Here is a 6,000-nt window from a genome sequence, read left to right as displayed (position 1 = left end):
AGAAAATAGAGAGCCGGATTTTTAGCAGGTTCAAACAATATTCAGAATTAGGGATTTGAACAATGTTTGAAACCCATGGCTTTGCTTACATTTTCCGATACGGTTTCAACAACACTCCATTCTTTTCCAGTTTTTGCATTTCTACTATAATCCTTCTTTGCTCTCACGACTTGTAATTAATAGGAAATATTTCAAGAGAATAACAATTTTTTTAAAATGATTTATATTTTATACAATAATTTAAGAAAAAATATTTGATATACTATTAATGGAGTTTTAAACTCCGTTAATAATAGAGTTAGGGCGTTGACAAATATCTTATAGCGGTCAATAAAATATTACAAAATAGATATTAAAGAAAAAAGACACATGTTAATTTTTTAAGTTGTTTGTGGAATTAAAAAAAAAATACTTTACCATTGTACCAATACTCACTCATAGTTTAAACTCAAGAAAAAATTAGTTTTACAAATGATGTGACTTGAACTTAAGTTGCAAATATTTTAAAAAATATAACATTTATAAAAAAATAAAATTGATTAAGTTAAAAATTATAATGTTTAAGTTCAAATCCGATTATGAATATTTATTTTTAAATATTTTATAAAATGTAAAAAAGTAAAAATACTCTCATATAAATATTTATTATTTTATAAAAAATAAATTTTGATAAATTTTCATCTGGATTGAATCTATTTTATAAAATACCAATTCAACTAAACAATATAAGTAAAACTAATTACACTTATAATGATGTATGAAATAATCTCCGTTACATGAATGGCTTGATATTTAGTTAAAAAATTTTAGAATATTTCAACTGCAAAGAAAATGCCCTTTCTCTTTACAAAAATAGCATATACGTGAAGGCAACGACATATTCCATAATGATGCATGTTGTCACATACAATATCACATTTATAACGTAGATGATCGTTTAGTCTCTCTCTTTTAATTGAATTCAACTTTCTTTTATGATTTTAAAATTTCATGGTTTTATTTATGATAAATAAATGAATAATTGTATAAAAAATTAATAATCAAAATAAAAGAGATGCCAAACTAGAATATGTAACATAATTTTGTATATTTCTTAATTTTTTTAATGTGGTTTTTTCCCTTTAACGTTATTTCGAAGTTTGTTCTTGTAAATTTTGCAAGTCAAAATTGAAATATATATATATAAGTGTCTAATTACTTATTTCATGTAAAAAATTTCTTTATAAAAGGATAACATTCTTGATTTAATCAAAATATGAATATCAAATCAATTCATTTATAAAAGAAACAATTCAAAATTTCATGTTATTATAACCGTTGCTTTTTAAAATATCATTATACATAAAATTATAGAATATGCAAAAATTTCGTGTATGCATAATATATGAGTAAATTAAAATAAAGTTTTGATTAAGTTGTAAATTTGGATTTTTTAGATGTAATTGGTATGGGTACAAATTTTATCATATACATAATTTTATTGGCTTTTTAAGGTAAAAAAAAACTAAAATACCCTCAAATATATAATTTATTTTAAAAAATGAAAAGATATTTTTATATTTTTTTAACTCAATTAATATCCGATTGACTCATAACATCAAATAGAATATATTATTATATTTTGTTTAGAGAAAAAGAGAAATCATTTTTCATGCATATAAAACAAATTGAAAAAAAGAGTTTTGTTGGAGCCAAATATCAAAATATTGAATTATTAGAAGTCAAAGAGTGATAAATCAAAGGTCAAAAAAAGAATAAAAAGAAAATACAAATACCCATCAAATGAGGCTAAGTTCCAAAATGAGGGGGAATGGATTGGGTAGCTAGTAATATTTTTAGTGAGAAAGTGGAAAGATGGAATTATAGAAGAGGAGTTACGTTTGCGCATGAGCTAGGCCCAGCTCCGGCCACGTCTTACCCGCCAAGAAATGTCATACAGTGCATCACCTGAATGACTCCCTCACAATAAAATCTAATCAACGAATAGGAATACATATCATGATCTCCAGTGGTTAGCATCTCTATGTGGATATATATGAAAGTTTAGGAGGCTTAACCAAGATAATTTTTGTTTACTGCTCTGTTAGTTAAACAGTTGAACTAACTATTGAGTTTGAAAACCACTTATTTTGTAGTTTTAAACATAAAGATTTCAAAGTTTTCGTCTAAGCTTCTCAAGTTTTGAAATTCATACCAACATGGTTTTCCCTTTTCTTTTTCTTGATATAAACGTGTTTGGGGGATGTTGTCAAACAAATTCCCATATCTTAATGCAAAACCTGCTTCACTTACATTCAAAGGTTTTAAGACAACATGTTATCTTAGACTATACCAATATGTGTTTCCACCTATCTTCATATCTCAATTTAATTAAACCTTTAAAAAACAAACTAAATCACTTCAATAATAACTTTCAATTTATTCAATGACTTTTTTGTATTTTTTTAAATTGAATGATCAAAATATAGTTTTTTTAATAATTTAATGACTTTAAGTATATTTAACCCTTTATTATGATGAACAACTCACATAAAATTGTACTACTTGATTGTGAATCCCCTGCGTGCTTAAATACATTATCTCACATTATGTAATATATATTGATTGAGTTGGTATCATTTATCAATCGGGTTTTAATTTTGTTAGGAAATTATCAATTACTCATTTATTTTATAAAGTAAAAATATCATTTTGTAGCGACATAAAAATTCGCTTCGGTCGCTAATTGAGCGATTATTTGAAAATTTGAAAATGGAATTTCGGTTTAAAAAAAAAGGAGTCGCCACCGATCTTTTTCTAGGTGTGATCGGACACCTAATAAATCATCTTTTTAGAAAAGAAAGTTATTCTGAACAAAAACGAAGGCCAAACTTGGGTCTACGCGAAAATCCTGAGAAAAATAGGGTTCGGGAGTCGGTTACGCACGAGGAAGGTATTAGCACCCTCATGACACCCAAAATTGGTATCTTTATTAAACATGTGTTGTCTTGATTTTCAAAAATACGAATTCAATTTGTCATTTAACCGTGATCCGATTGAAAAACGAGAATTTTTTAAAACACGAAAATTTTGAAAACACGAAAATTTTTGGGATCCGAATTTTTTTTAAAACACGAAAATTTTTGGAAACGCGAAAAGTTTCAGCATTAAAATTTTGACAAATTACATATCCTCATCTACATTTTAAAAATAAAGTTTGATCACTTACCAATAATCACAAAAATAAATATCCTATTTCAAAACACGAGAATTTTTAAATTTTTCAATTTTTTTAAAAAAGGACGTCCCATTTTTAACACTAGCCGATGATATTCACCCAACATAGCGATGAAATCAATGGCTTAATATTAAATCGGCACGTTGCCTTATTTATAAATAAAAAGAAGAAGAAAAAAATGAATAAACTATTTTTTTAAAATAAAAATTCATAAATAAATAAAACGGTGCAAACATGATATAATGAAGTGATTAATAAAAAACATTATAACATAATATTAAAATATTAGAGTAATAACAAATAATATTTACAATAAAAGAAAAAAAAGTAAAAATGTATTAATACCATAATAAAATAATATATGTATAATAACAATATGTACAGAAAGATGTATGTATACCAAATAATACATAATAATACTAAAATAAAATAATAAGTAACAATAGTGAAAATAATAAGCATAATAATAAATATAATGATATATAAAAATAATACTATATATAAAAGTATATATATACGTACAATAAAATATATACTAATATTAATAATAAATATAACAGGGGTAAAAATAAGTATAATAATACATTAGATAGTAAAAATAATAATAATAACAATAATAATAATAATATGTGAAGGTTGAGAAAAATAACAATATAATAATAACCAAAGTTTTAAAATCATAAAGGGATATAAATAAATGGTAAAACAAAGTAAAATATATGTATGTAAAAAAAAGGAATAGATAAATAAATATAAAAGAAATATAATAGTAATAGTAATAATAATGCAAAGCTAATTAATTTAATAATATGATAATAATAATAGTAAAGTAAAAGGAAAATAATGAAAGGGAAATACGGGGAAATATATAAAAGGAAATAAATAATAGATGAATAGACAAATAAATAAATATTAGCAGCGTAAAAATGATAAAATAACAAATATTTAAATGAAGATAATAAGAACAACAAATATTTAGAAAGTAAGCATTAAAGTCCTTAATATATATGTGAGGGATATAATGTAACAAACAGATGAATAAACAAAAAAAAAGAGACTGAAATGAAATACGCACAAAAGTGGAGGACCGAATTGGGAATATTCCCATACCATCAAAACGGTGCCACTCCAACCAGTACTAAAATGTAATTAAAATAATATTTTGGGCGGAATTTAAAAGTAACAATGAGCTGATTTGAAATGACCAGAAAGGAGGAGAGACCATTTACACAATTTGTCCCAAAAGCAGAAACATGCTTGGCCTAGTATTTGTGACTCCATTTCATCTTTGTTATTTTTTTATTTTTTATTATTTACTTCATTTTTGTTTAAGCAAACAAAGAACACCCCACCTCCTTTCCCCTTTTTCGGTTAAGGTTTCTAAACCCATTTTTGTCGCCGTCATTGTGTCTCTTTGAAGCTGCCGGGGCTTCCACCGTCGACAGTGGTCAGGGGCACCAAGATCCAGGTAAATTTTTCTTTTTTCTTTTTATTTAAAAATAATTTATAATAAAAAACTATGAGATTGAATCGAAAGAAAACAAAAAAAAGGAAAGAAATAAACTAAAGGAATAAGAGAAATAGAGATTAAAATCCACCTTTTTTCTTCTGTTGTTTTGCTTTTTGATTTTCAATACATTTGTCTAACAGTCTTTTTCTTTTTTTCAAAAACAGAACAACAGTCAAAGGAAATCAAAACTAAAAAAATTCTCCCCCTTTTTTCTTTTTGCTTGGCTTTTTATAGCCATTTTACAAGTTTTTTATTACTACTTTTGCTATTTTTTTTGTCTTGCTTGTTTGCTTTACTTTTTGCAAGGTATGGAAATGACTGGTAGGGTTGTCAGAGGCAAGTGGCACCGAAAGTTGAGGCTAGGGTTAGGTTTTCCCTTCTTTTTTTTTCTAATTTGGGCTATATTATTGGGCTAGGAATTTTTATATTTTTTTTAATTTTGAGTTTGGGTAGTTGAGTTAATTTAGATGGATGTGGGCTAATTGAGGTTTGGATAAATTAGGTGGTTTTTTTTTTGGTTGTAAATTGGTTCAATTTGTGGTAGGCCAAAATTGGCCTGCAACAATTTTGAAGGTATTTATGTTTATTATTATTATTATTTTTTGATAAATCTAAAAAATTACATGCATATAAATGAAAATCATAACATTTGACCAACAAGTGGTTGGGACACATTGCACTCTTAAGGAAATGACTCAATTTCGATCATTGAATACAATATTGTTGCGAGGGGCAACTAAGAACCCTGAATATGGATTGTAAAATGGACATGAAGTATATCTCATATTAATATTATGAAATAATATTTGGTACATTGTTAATGGAGTTTTTACACTCTACAAGTCGAGCCAGGGTTGATAAGTGTCTTGATATAGTAAAATTTTAAAAAAATAAATATTTGAAAAAGAGATAATGACAATTTTTAAGATTACTTGTATAATAAAAAATATTACTAATATACCAAACACTAACCTATTGTATTAAAAAAAGAAACTTTTTAAGTATTAAATAAAACTACGTTACTTCACTTTTTTAATAATGGAATACATTTCCAAAGATTAAAAAAAAATTAGGTATTAAATAAAACTACGTTACTTCACTTTTTTTTAATAGTGTCATTAATAATAGAATACATTTCCAAACATAAAAAAAAAGTTATTAAATAAAAAACTACGTTACTTTACATTTTTTAATAGTCTCATTAATAAAAAAATACATTTCCAAACATAAAAAAAAACATTTTAGGTATTAAATAAAATTACGTTACTCCACC

Source organism: Gossypium hirsutum, chromosome A09, assembly GCF_007990345.1.
Source record: "Gossypium hirsutum isolate 1008001.06 chromosome A09, Gossypium_hirsutum_v2.1, whole genome shotgun sequence".
Classification (NCBI taxonomy): domain Eukaryota; kingdom Viridiplantae; phylum Streptophyta; class Magnoliopsida; order Malvales; family Malvaceae; genus Gossypium; species Gossypium hirsutum.
The sequence above is the reverse complement of the archived record's forward strand: the minus strand, read 5'-3'. Positions refer to the sequence as shown.